Source organism: Schistocerca serialis, chromosome 2 (assembly GCF_023864345.2).
Source record: "Schistocerca serialis cubense isolate TAMUIC-IGC-003099 chromosome 2, iqSchSeri2.2, whole genome shotgun sequence".
In the NCBI taxonomy this organism is placed as follows: domain Eukaryota; kingdom Metazoa; phylum Arthropoda; class Insecta; order Orthoptera; family Acrididae; genus Schistocerca; species Schistocerca serialis.
Window position 1 is genome coordinate 704,560,444 of NC_064639.1, and position 13,943 is coordinate 704,574,386.

The following is a 13,943-nucleotide window of genomic DNA, read 5'->3' on the forward strand; positions in this document are numbered from 1 at the left end:
GTGGAACCCCAGAACCCTCCTAATGATAATGGAAACACTATACGGCATATTTCTCCGTGCTACGTCACTTTATGTTTCCGCCTCACACGTAATTTTACTTGTGTATTTTATGTGTGCAAGTAGGGTAACTTTATACCTCTGTATCTCGGAATCCGATAAAGATGTCAAGAATATTTTGAAGGCTGTTCGAGATAGGGATCTAAGGAACACTTTTTTGGCTTTTCTAAGGAATCGCCCAAGAAACTAACGGTGCCTCCATAAGCCTCTTAAGGACCACCGTACATCTGATGAAACTAAAAACGAACCAAACTATTTGCTCCATTTGCCTAAGCTGGAGGAAGTGTACAGTATTCACAGTTTTACCCTTTACTGTAGGATAGTGGCACTAAAACGATGCATCTGTTGAGTATGCAAATGGTCCCTTGTCCAGGGGCTAACCAAAACACTTGACCCTACTACCCTATCACTAATAGAACCCGAGGTACGAACTCTAGAAGAATTCCGTTTATTCCGTTTATATGCGAGGCGTTTTGGGACATTTTAGGTAGCATATGTTCTCACATGCGTGCCGATTCCTTATTTACCCGACAACTAGCGTGATTTTCTAACGAAACAAGTTATTCAGTATTCAGTAACATTCGTTTCCTTACATCCGAGGTTCCTTTTTGGCTTTTTCGTGTATCATGTGATGTCCATCAGAAAATTACTATGTACCGGGTGATCAAAAAGTCAGTATAAATTTGAAAACTTAATAAACCACGGAATAATGTAGATAGAGGTAAAAATTGACCCCCATGCTTGGAATGACATGAGGTTTATTAGAACCAAAAAAAAAAAAACCATATTGCTAGACGCGTGAAAGATCTCTTGCGCGCATTGTTTGGTGATGATCGTGTGCTCAGCCGCCACTTTCGTCATGGTTAGCCTCCCAGATCCCCAGACCTCAGTCCGTGCGATTATTGGCTTTGCGGTTACCTGAAGTCGCAAGTGTATCGTGATCGACCGACATCCCTAGGGATGATGAAAGACAACATCCGACGCCAATGCCTCACCATAACTCCTGACAACATTGCTGTTCACAACATTATTCCTCGTCTACAGCTATTGTTGAGGAACGATGGTGGACATATTGAGCACTTCCTGTAAAGAATATCATATTTGCTTAGTCTTACTTTGTTATGCTAATTATTGCTATTCTGATCAGATGAAGCGCCATCTGTCGGACATTTTTTTAACGTTTGTATTTTTTGGTTCTAATAAAACCCCATGTCATTCCAAGCTTATATGTGAATTTGTACCTCTCTAGCTACATTATTCCGTGATTTATTCAGTTTTCAAATTTATACTGACTTTTTGAACACCCGGTATTTCGAGAAAGAAACGTACTCTACCCCAGCGTTGCCCCAGATTAGACGGAACACTCTCGTGGTGGTGCCTGCATCGTTGCCTGTGACTCGCCGATGTTGCCCCAGCCTGTGCTCGCGCCGTCACTTCTTCGGTCACACATTCTGCTCGGCCACGAAACAGAAACCCCGTTCGATGACGAAACCGAATCTGTTAACGGTGTCCGCGTGGCTGAGTGCTGAGGAACAGTTAGCTTCGAGCGACAGTGTGTCCCGCGTCCGTTGCTCTTCGTACGACAAACGTCGGGCTGATTCTGCAGGTGTATCAGCAGCGCGACGCACACGCAATTAGCGTCAGCGGCAGTGAAATTTTCTCAGTTATTTACTGAGCGGTCGCGTGAGATACGGGGGATGATGACGCGCGGCCCGGCCAGATACTGGAGTGGCGTGCTCTTCCGCGAGGATTGGGCAACGGTCTAGTAGGCGCCGACCGCAGAGCTGGCCATCTGAGGCGAAGACCCCCAGCAGACAGCTGACTTTCCGGTGAGTACGCGCTCGCTAACCGCTGAAATTAGAGAAATTTTTCTGAACTTCCAAGGAAAAAATTTCATTTGACACAGTTCGTTTAACCTTCCGTCAGGTACAAGATGATGGAAGTTCCTTCCTCATAGCCGAGCTTAACACAGTGTTTCTCTCACCGTACATATTGCTCATTTTTCTTTATAACACTCCAAAAGTGGTGCAGCGGTAGAGTCGTTGTCGGATCGACGGTGATAGAAATCTCCATCCGGTCATCCGAAGTTACTTTCCCGTCATTTCCCTAAATCGCTCAAGGCAAATGCTGGGATGCTTCCTTTGGAAGAACGCGTCGATTTCCTTCCCCGTCAGTCCCTAGTCGGAGCTTGTAGACTGTTTCTACTGATGTAGCCGTCAACTGAATGTTAAATCGTAATTTTCCCTCCTTTCTTTCTTCCGACAAGCCCTGTGTGGTCGAACATCCTCTTATAGGACGATGCAGTGACCTCTTTCATCGTCATAAAAATAATCAACGTGTAATAATCAAAGACGCCATATCTGTAGGCCTAGAGAGTCGCCGTCCGCTGTGGTCGAGTGGTTCTAGGCGTTTCAGTCCGGAACCACGCGGTTGCTACGGTCGCAGGTTCGAATCCTGCCTCAGGCATGGATGTGTGTGCTGTCCTTAGGTTAGTTAGTTTTAAGTAGTTCTAAGTCTAGGGGACTGATGACCTCAGATGTTAAGTCTCGCAGTGCTTAGAGCCATTTGAACCATCTGAAACCTCGAAAAGCACTAAAAGGAAAAGAAGCACACTTCTTTGAGGTAACCGCGGCTAGTCCTTCTTAGGATACCTTCCCAGTGAAAACAACATGTTGACTCCTGTGATTGGAGCGCCTTGAATCAAATCGCATAGCTAATCTGATCATTGGTAACAACCTATATTATTTGCTGGGTAACAAAGAGCGACTATAATGAATGTGTTGCAAAAGTCAAAAATACAAGGTGATTTTTTCCACCGTACACAAACTTTAGGGATTGATCGATAAGAGGATACAGAACAAAAAAGGTCTAATGAACTTACGTCTGGAAATGCATGGTTTCCATGCTGTTGTTGTTGTTGTTGTGGTCTTCAGTCCTGAGACTGGTTTGATGCAGCTCTCCATGCTACTCTATCCTGTGCAAGCCCCTTCATCTCCCAGTACCTACTGCAACCTACATCCTTCTGAATCTGCTTAGTGTATTCGTCTCTTGGTCTCCCTCTACGATTTTTACCCTCCACGCTGCCCTCCAATGCTAAATTTGTGATCCCTTGATGCCTCAAAACATGTCCTACCAACCGATCCCTTCTTCTAGACAAGTTGTGCCACAAACTTCTCTTCTCCCCAATCCTATTCAATACCTCCTCAGCCCGCATCTCGTGGTCGTGCGGTAGCGTTCTCGCTTCCCACGCCCGGGTTCCCGGGTTCGATTCCCGGCGGGGTCAGGGATTTTCTCTGCCTCGTGATGGCTGGGTGTTGTGTGCTGTCCTTAGGTTAGTTAGGTTTAAGTAGTTCTAAGTTCTAGGGGACTGATGACCATAGCTGTTAAGTCCCATAGTGCTCAGAGCCATTTGAACCATTTTGAACCAATACCTCCTCATTAGTTACATGATCTACCCACCTTATCTTCAGCATTCTTCTGTAGCACCACATTTCGAAAGCTTCTATTCTCTTCTTGTCCATACTAGTTATCGTCCATTTTTCACTTCCATACATGGCTACACTCCATACAAATACTTTCAGAAACGACTTCCTCACACTTAAATCTATACTCGATGTTAAGAAATTTCTCTTCTTCAGAAACGATTTCCTTGCCATTGCCAGTCTACATTTTATATCCTCTCTACTTCGACCATCATCAGTTATTTTACTCCCTAAAGAGCAAAACTCCTTTACTACTTTAAGTGTCTCATTTCCTAATCTAATTCCCTCAGCATCACCCAATTTAATTTGACTACATTCCATTATCCTCGTTTTGCTTTTGTTGATGCTCATCTTATATCCTCCTTTCAAGACACTGTCCATTCCATTCAACTGCTCTTCCAAGTCCTTTGCTGTCTCTGACAGAATTACAATGTCATCGGCGAACCTCAAAGTTTTTACTTCTTCTCCATGAATTTTAATACCTACTCCGAATTTTTCTTTTGTTTCCTTTACTGCTTGCTCAGTATACAGATTGAATAACATCGGGGAGAGGCTACAACCCTGTCTCACTCCTTTCCCAACCACTGCTTCCCTTTCATGCCCCTCGACTCTTATAACTGCCATCTGGTTTCTGTACAAATTGTAAATAGCCTTTCGCTCCCTGTATTTTACCCCTGCCACCTTTAGAATGTGAAAGAGAGTATTCCAGTCAACATTGTCAAAAGCGTTCTCTAAGTCTACAAATGCTAGAAACGTAGGTTTGCCTTTTCTTAATCTTTCTTCTAAGATAAGTCGTAAGGTTAGTATTGCCTCACGTGTTCCAACATTTCTACGGAATCCAAACTGATCTCCCCCAAGGTCCGCTTCTACCAGTTTTTCCATTCGTCTGTAAAGAATTCGCGTTAGTATTTTGCAGCTGTGACTTATTAAACTGATAGTTCGGTAATTTTCACATCTGTCAACACCTGCTTTCTTTGGGATTGGAATTATTATATTCTTCTTGAAGTCTGAGGGTATTTCACCTGTCTCATACATCTTGCTCACCAGATGGTAGAGTTTTGTCAGGACTGGCTCTCCCAAGGCCGTCAGTAGTTCTAATGGAATGTTGTCTACTCCCGGGGCCTTGTTTCGACTCAGGTCTTTCAGTGCTCTGTCAAACTCTTCACGCAGTATCGTATCTCCCATTTCATCTTCATCTACATCCTCTTCCATTTCCATAATATTGTCGTCAAGTACATCGCCCTTGTATAAACCCTCTATATACTCCTTCCACCTTTCTACCTTCCCTTCTTTGCTTAGAACTGGGTTGGCATCTGAGATCTTGATATTCGTACAAGTGGTTCTCTTCTCTCCAAAGGTCTCTTTAATTTTCCTGTAGGCAGTATCTATCTTACCCCTAGTGAGACAAGCCTCTACATCCTTACATTTGTCCTCTAGCCATCCCTGCTTAGCCATTTTGCACTTCCTGTCGATCTCATTTTTGAGACGTTTGTATTCCTTTTTGCCTGCTTCATTTACTGCATTTTTATATTTTCTCCTTTCATCAATTAAATTCAATATTTTTTCTGTTACCCAAGGATTTCTATTAGCCCTCGTCTTTTTACCTACTTGATCGTCTGCTGCTTTCACTACTTCATCCCTCAGAGCTACCCATTCTTCTTCTACTGTATTTCTTTCCCCCATTCCTGTCAATTGTTCCCTTATGCTCTCCCTGAAACTCTCTACAACCTCTCGTTCTTTCAGTTTATCTAGGTCCCATCTCCTTAAATTCCCACCTTTTTGCAGTTTCTTCAGTTTCAATCTGCAGTTCATAACCAAGAGATTGTGGTCAGAATCCATATCTGCCCCTGGAAATGTCTTAAAATTTAAAACCTGGTTCCTAAATCTCTGTCTTACCATTATATAATCTATCTGATACCTTTTAGTATCTCCAGGATTCTTCCAGGTATACAACCTTCTTTTATGATTCTTGAACCAAGTGTTAGCTATGATTAAGTTATGCTCTGTGCAAAATTCTCCAAGGCGGCTTCCTCTTTCATTTCTTCCCCCCAATCCATATTCACCTACTATGTTTCCTTCTCTCCCTTTTCCTACTGACGAATTCCAGTCACCCATGGCTATTAAATTTTCGTCTCCCTTCACTACCTGAATAATTTCTTTTATCTCGTCATACATTTCATCAATTTCTTCATCATCTGCAGAGATAGTTGGCATATAAACTTGTACTACTGTAGTAGGCATGGGCTTTGTGTCTATCTTGGTCACAATAATGCGTTCACTATGCTGTTTGTAGTAGCTAACCCGCACTCCTATTTTTTTATTCATTATTAAACCTACTCCTGCATTACCTCTATTTGATTTTGTATTTATAACCCTGTAGTCACCTGACCAAAAGTCTTGTTCCTCCTGCCACCGAACTTCACTAATTCCCACTATATCTAACTTTAACCTATCCATTTCCCTTTTTAAATTTTCTAACCTACCTGCCCGATTAAGGGATCTGACATTCTACGCTCCGATCCGTAGAACGCCAGTTTTCTTTCTCCTGATAACGACGTCCTCTTGAGGAGTCCCCGCCCGGAGATCCGAATGGGGGACTATTTTACCTCCGGAATATTTTACCCAAGAGGACGCCATCATCATTTAATCATACAGTAAAGCTGCATGTCCTCGGGAAAAATTACGGCTGCTTTCAGCCGTTCGCAGTACCAGCACAGCAAGGCCGTTTTGGTTAATGTTACAAGGCCAGATCAGTCAATCATCCAGACTGTTGCCCCTGCAACTACTGAAAAGGCTGCTGCCCCTCTTCAGGAACCACATGTTTGTCTGGCCTCTCAACAGATACCCCCCCGTTGTGGTTGCACCTACGGTACGGCCATCTGTATCGCTGAGGCACGCAAGCCTCCCCACCATCTAATATGCATTGTACCATGCAGCCACAGTTAACACTATGTGTTAAAAATGGTTTCCACGTGCCTGAACGCATAAGTGTACGTTGCCGTAATATTTTCTGTTTCACGCATTCATATTGGCCAGGCTACATCCGAACAGTGTCAAAGGCAGCGCGAATACGCTGCTTCAGTGTTTCCACATCTGGAATGGGCTCTCCATAAACGACACTTTTGAGATGGCTCCACAACCGAAAATGGCACTATGTTAGAGCCATTTGAACCATTTTGAACCTAGAGAGTCACAGCTCCTCGCGGAAAGCAATCAAAGTCTCTGTCACCATCAGAAATCATACCACACCACACAAACGGCGTAGGTCCAGAAAGTTTCGAAACTGGATTAATAAAAAAGACAGAGAAAAGTTAAAATAATGGTTTTTATGACTCAGGTGTTCTACATAGCGTCCCCCACTTTACAACGCACGTAACAACCATGTGGAACTGTCAGAAAAGACCTTTGGGATGTTTCTCAACTCGCGCGTGACATTGGTTTAAATACTTTCAAAATTGACACATACAGTGTCGATCGCAAAACACTTATTTCTATGGTAAGCGGTTTCGGTATTTGACCATCCTCAGACTCTCATATCATGATGGTAGGCAGTGGCGACGAATGGAGTGGGCGTTGTACCTCCAAGAACGTCATCAGTTGACGTCCGTGGAGTTACAGCATCCGCTCCATTCCCTCCATCGACTACCATCATGGTGTGAAGGTCGCAGGATGGTCAAATACTCACAAAAACGGGTTACCATCGAAATAAATGTTTTGTGGTCGAGACTATTTGTGTCCATTTTTAAATTACTTTTAGCCAGACCGCTGTTTCTCCATGAGAAATGTTTTTAAAAAATATTGGTTTAAATGTCGATTACCTCATCAAAGCGTTATCCTTTATGTGAATTTCTGCATTTTATCGTTTTGTGGCAGGTTCGTCTTGATAACGCCAAGTCTCACCACCAGTGACTATTTTTCCCGGAAAAGGATTGTCCGTGTTTGGCATTTCTATCAAGTCGCAGCAGGCTACCACGAGCGGTCGTTTTTGTTCGGGAGTCATGGTGTGCGGGACAAACTCTGCGCGCACTTTGCCCTTCTTCAAAATATTCTGGAGAATATCTTCAACACTTATATGGATATGTTACTCCATTGCGATTGCGGTCGCACCTCCACTACATAACACTGCCTGTTCACAACTGACTGGTCGTAAGCAGATCTCTTGTTCACAGTTGTTAGTTCAAGCTGCCACCGTACAGATGCGCTGACGTCGCTTGTACGCTAGTAAGTAAATCAGTCTCGGAACTTCTTGGACGAACAGTATAGGTGCTGCCAGGCCAGTAGTCCCACCATCCATGCATTCTTACTAACGTTTTTAAATTTTAGAGCCCTGTGTTGATGTTACTTTGCAATTTATGCCGAGACTGGTACGCGAAGAGAGAGAGAGATTCTTCATAGACCTGCAGGTCATTGCACACTTTGTCGTGCCCGTAGCAACAGTTATACCACATCCATAGCAGGGAGTACTTCATCGCATTATAATGATGAGAACGAGATACGATGGACTAGCGACTGACCAATGCATGTAGACAGTCATTTTTCACTCCGTCCATACGCGAAAGAAAGAAGACAGAGAGTCTCTGACGTCGGTACGAAGCACCCTCCACCATCACTGTACAGTGACATGCGGAATACGCATTTATTAGGTAGGTGCATAGGTTCGTAGCGTTTTTCCGTAACTTTAATAAACACAACAGATACGCACAACAGAAACTTTAGTCATCAGTAACATAAACTCCTCCACTATTTGCAACAGTCTACCAAAGTTGAAGTAACGATTCGATTCCGCCACTATAGAAATCAAGTGGTTTTGAGGCGAAGAACTCGTCGAGCCATGCTCGGAGAGCATTTCATCCGGGAAGGGAGTTCCTTGGAGGTTGTTCGATAGAGAGCGGAAAAGATAAAAATCCCAGGGCGCAAATCAGGCGAATAAGGTGGGTGCGTAATGGCATTCCAACCCAACTCCTTTATATCGTCTTTTTGTCAGTCTAGCAGAATGTGAGCGAGCTTTATCGTGGAGTGGCATCACTTCCCGCAGTCTTCCTGGTCGTTGTTCTTTGACTGCGTCTGCAAGACATCTCAGTTGTTGACAATGAATGGCAGCAGTGATTATGACACCTCAGGGAGGCAATTCGTAATACACCACACCGTCGCTGCTCCACTAGAAGGCTGGCCGGAGTGGCCGAGCGGTTCTAGGTGCTGCAGTCTGGAGCCGAGCGACTGCTACGATCGCAGGTTCGAATCCTGCCTCGGGCATGGATGTGTGTGATGTCCTTAGGTTAGTTAGGTTTAATTAGTTCTAGGCAACTGATGACCTCAGAAGTTAAGTCGCATAGTGCTCAGAACCATTTGAACCATTTTTTCCACTAGATGCATAACATTATCTTTTGGGGACGCACGCCGGTTTTTGTATTGGGAGTTGCTGCTTTGTTTGGGCTCAACCATCCAATCCTTTCCCTAACATTGGCATAAAGACACCATCTCTCCTCTCCAGTCACGATACAGGATAGGAATGGCCGGTGTTGCTCACGAGTCAGTTGATGACGAGCAAGCAGAGATGGCCACCTGCTGATTTTTGTGATTTTGGCCTTGAGCATGCGCTGCCCGTGCACCCGATTTTTGAACCTCCTTCATTGTATGCAAATGTTGCACAATGGTGGAATGGTCACAGTTCATCACATTTGCCAGTTCTCTAGTACACTGACGTGGATCGTTGCGAATTAATGCGTTTAAACGATCTTCATCAAATCTCAAAGGTCTTCCTGAACGTGGAGAGTAACTAATGTCGAAATGATCCTCCTTAAAACAATAAAGTCATTTTCTTGCCGTGTTCTGTCCAATGGAATTATCCCAATGCACAACGCAAATGTTTCTGGCTGCCTCTGCTGCAGTTACCTCTCTACCGAAGTCATACTGAAGAATATGTCTGGAATGTTCCGATTTCTGCACTTGGCACTTTTATTTTGTAGCGTTCACAGCTCCATTCACTATCTCTGAATGACAAAATGGCAATGTGTAAAGTTACGTAGCAACAGTGAACTACAAATAATAAATGACGATCGATAAATAAACTCATAGCAACCGGGATACCAACAAGCAAAACAAAAACGCTACGAACGTATGCACCAACCTAATATAAACTTTCCAAAAAGTTTCACAGCCCTTGCATGTCTGCGAACATGTTTGCACTTAAATTGAAGGAAATTGGGGGATGGAATAAAATGCCTTATTAAATTAAGAAATAGCTTTACTCTTGAATGAGAAAAAACAGTAACCAAAATAAAGATAGTCTCGTCAAAAATCTTTCCACATCGGTGAAATCTAAATTTACTCCGATATTGCAATATGTCAGAAGTAACAGGCGTTGCGGCGAATACAACAGTTATGAAATACAGGAAATGTATTCGCATTTGCGAAAATAGACAGCCTCCAACTGTAGAATGGAAAAACGACACTGAAAATCTGTGTCGGCCTCGGACTCGAACCCGAATTCCCGCTTTATCGTGAGCGGTCTCTTTAACCACTTAGGCTACCCGAGAACGCTTCACAGCCAACCTCAAACTTCCATAAGTCGTCGTCTATGTGTCATTAACCTGCACTCACACACTTACTGCAATTCCCATAGACGGCAGATATCTAATCGAAAGTCACTAGCCTCGTATCGGAGGATAAAAACGATATTGTAGTGCTTGTGTAATATGTTCGGTCATTGTTGATTTGGCCATGCATTGTGGCGACTACGGCCGTTACGAAATGCAGGAAATATATTCGCAGTTGGGACTGCGGGCAACCTCCAACTGTAGAATGGAATGACAACATGACGAGATTTCGTGTCTGGCCGTGAAGCGTTTCGGATAGCAGAAATGGTTAATGTGACTACTAGCGAGAAAGCGGGAAATGCAGGTTCGAGCCCCAGTCCGGCACAGATTTTAAATGTAACTTCATTTTACAGTTGGAGGTTGCCCCTATTCGCAACTGCGAATACATTTCCTGACAAAATTAGCACTCGGTAACATTCAATAGCGTGCTGCTCCACCTTGTGCCGTGTGACGTGCTTGGGTCCTCCGTGGCTTGCTATCCACAACGTCATACAGACATAGCCCCACAGGCAAGTCTTAATCCTCGACGGCAGCCAACTTAAGAACACCACCGGGCCGTTTCTACCATTAAGGAAGACTGAGCCGCCGCATAGACCGGCAAAATTTTAGGTGCCCAAAGGGGAGAAAAAATTAATTTTAAATCAAACAGTGAAAAAAATTGAGGAAATGGGGAGAAAAAAGTGCAAAGGAGAAAAAACTGAAATACCGAATTGTTTTCAAAAGCATATGGAGCGTACGGAATGGTTACTGAACAAGTCTTTACTTTAATGAAAGTAAAAACATTGCCTTTACCTACCTCAAAACTAAAGCAGCCATTACTGAGTACGAAACGGAAACAAACACGACCCTGATTCATCTCTGATGAGTGCTGGAGCACAAGTGCGGGACACGTTGCGATTATGCTGCGACCTGATACCATACCTCTGTCAGTCCCTATTTTTGTTTTTGCCTCTGCAGATCATTTGTCAAGCGTCTGTTTTATTATGTGGTTCTGTTGATGTTTTCAGCTCTGCTATTATGTCCTGTGGATAACAGATCACATACTCACAAGTTAGGTTTTGTACTTCCGTTTCAACATGTCCAGAACGGGTAAAAAAAGAGTGCTGTTCAACATACCCATACATAAAAATGAGTTGATTTGTATTTGTACGAGGAGATTTGCATTGTTGTGTCCTTGAATGTGGGTGGAAGGGAGGGATATCGGGGAGACCGATGGGAATATAAAAGAGGGGGCGTCATTTTTCAGTTCTTGCCTAGGGCGGCATAACACCTAGCAACGGCCTTTGGTCAACGAGTGTGTGAGCGGCCAAGATCTGCAAGTTTCAACCGGTTCCAAGTATGCTCAGTCGCCAGACAAAGCAGACCATTCCATTTGATTGGTCCCTGTCTCCTACAGGAAGATGTTCGCAAGGTGAACGAGGTGGACTCGCGCATTATCCTACTGAAAAACGAACACACCTCCGAAATCTCGACAGTAGAGCTGGACAATAGATTGGAGGGTCCAGTTCCAAAACGCGCAGACCCCAGTTGCTTTCGACATCGATAAGCGTTGTTCGATATCCGTGCATGATGCTGGCCCAAAACTTGGCTGAGTCACCTCAGTACTGAGACATGAACTGACATGGCGTCCTCCACGTTCTCACATTCTTCTACAACGACTATCAGGCATCATAAAAATTCATCCACTCACCCGTGAAGAGAACCCAATGAAAATAATCGAGATTTCTCCGAGGCCCCATTCTGGCTGTTCCCTTGAACATACACCAGAGCAGATTTATTTATTTATTTATTTATTTATTTTGCAGTTTCCCGTGCCGACAACCCTTTTTGGCGTAAAGTGAAAATGCGTACGCGGTCTAAACATGAAAAGGACGTTCGAGTTATGTTGACAGATTTACCAGCCAAGGCCGACCGGGGTGGCCGAGCGGTTCTAGGCGCTACAGTGTGGAACCGCGCGGCCGCTACGATCGCAGGTTCGAATCCTGCCTCGGGCATGGATGTGTGTGATGTCCTTAGGTTAGTTAGGTTTAAGTAGTTCTATGTTCTAGAGGACTGATGACCTCAGAAGTTGAGTCCCATAGTGCTCAGAACCATTTGAACCATTTTGACCAGCAAACACGTGTCGCGCTGTCCCGTTCCCGATTGGGTACACAGCGTTGCGGGTTTACTCTTACCCGCATCAGAGTGGTGGCTGTACGTAGCGACTATCTGTAGTCACAGGAGTATTGAAAGAGAGGGACCCCCACTCAAAAATTTAAAGTACGAAAGTCACAAGAATGGTGCAAAACTTTTTTGATAACATCTTTAACGTTATTTATTTGACAGTCCTCAGTTACTGTCAATATTATATTAAAAGCTTTTAGGTTAGGATCACGTCTATGCAACTGAATAAACACATTTGTTTTGACAGATGTGTTTCGCCACACTTTATTAAGGCATCATCAGTGGTCTGAAATACAAATACATTTTCATCTGTATACAGCACTTTGCTTGGGTTGTGTACTATTGTACAAGTAAATTGCAAACAGTTCAGACCTAAGCGACTTTAGCTCAATATACGAGGTCTATTCAAAAAAATACGGAACGTTCGTAATTTCGCGCCAACGGTGTGTTGTGTGGTTGACATCCCTGCAAGCACCTGTTTTTAATGTATAACTGCCGGAAGTTTCACTGTTGTATGTCTGTTAGTTATTTTCAGTGTTGTATTGAGTAGAACGTTGTGTCGCACAGTTTCCGAATTTAGAGATAACAGAGTTAGGGGAGAACTGCGTCTGCATTAAATTTTGCATGAAACTCAAGAAAACCATTACAGATACACACCAAACGATGCAAGAAGACTACGGTTATGAGTGCTTAAACCGTACTCGGTGTTACGAATGTTTCACCCTGTTTAAAAATGGTCGGCGGAAGTTAAAAATGACCCTCGTTCAGTACACCCTTCGACGCTCATGTCAGGAAAGTCATTATCAATTTGTTTCACAAGGACATACTTCTAATCGATGGTTCTAGCGGGAAGTGGTGCTACGCCTTCGAGAAAATGTGAGTAGGAAAGTACCAGAAATGTGTCGAGACCATTCACGGCTCTTGCATCACGATAAGTCACCCGCACATTCATCCTTGTTGGTATGTGGCAAGCCCACATAAAGCGAAGTCACTCTGCAGCCTCATCCTCCGTAATCTCCAGACCTGGCCCCTGCGGTCTTTTTTGTTTCCAAAGTTGAAAACCCCGTTGAAAGGACGAAGATTTGCAACGATAGAAGAGATAAAAGAAAATTCACAGACAGCGCTTCGTGCGATCCAGAAAGAGGCGTACCAAGACTACTTCCGGAAGTGGAAACGGCGTTGGGAGCGGTGTATCGATTGTAGAGGAAAGTATTTGAAGGAGACCATACACGATAAATAAAAGGTAGACACAGGAAAATTTAGTGGACAAAGTTCTGGAATTTTTTAAAGAGACCTTGTACGTGTTGTTACCTACGGTGTGTCTAGATACTGTTCTACATTTACTCCTGCTGTGCTACTCGTAAAGTTGTTGTCTTGCTGTTCTACCTGTAGCAGTAAACATAATTCACAGCACTGGACACAAACTGCACACAAACACTTTTACACCATATTGATCTCTTTGGTGTTATGCAATACTGCCAGCTCTGAAATGTATTTTGTAATGTTCCACAGCTGGCAACGCTATATAATAGTTAATGGGTCAATAGCGTGGAAAACTGTAACGCAGTTTGTACCCCTGTTAGAAAAATACCACATGGAGTAGTAGCTATAGAATCACTGCCTTAATTGTGGTACATAACAGATT

At 43.7% G+C, this 13,943-nt stretch overlaps 1 protein-coding gene across 1 annotated transcript in view; it reads left to right on the forward strand.

Annotated features, from left to right (window-relative positions):
• The first annotated feature begins 1,780 nt into the window (after positions 1-1,780).
• LOC126457853 (mitochondrial glycine transporter-like) overlaps positions 1,781-13,943 on the forward strand; it is an 84,999-nt gene continuing 72,836 nt past the window's right edge. Inside the window, exon 1 of the mRNA XM_050094494.1 lies at positions 1,781-1,886. The gene's annotated coding sequence lies outside the window, so the exon portion shown is untranslated. The remainder of the gene's footprint in view (positions 1,887-13,943) is intronic.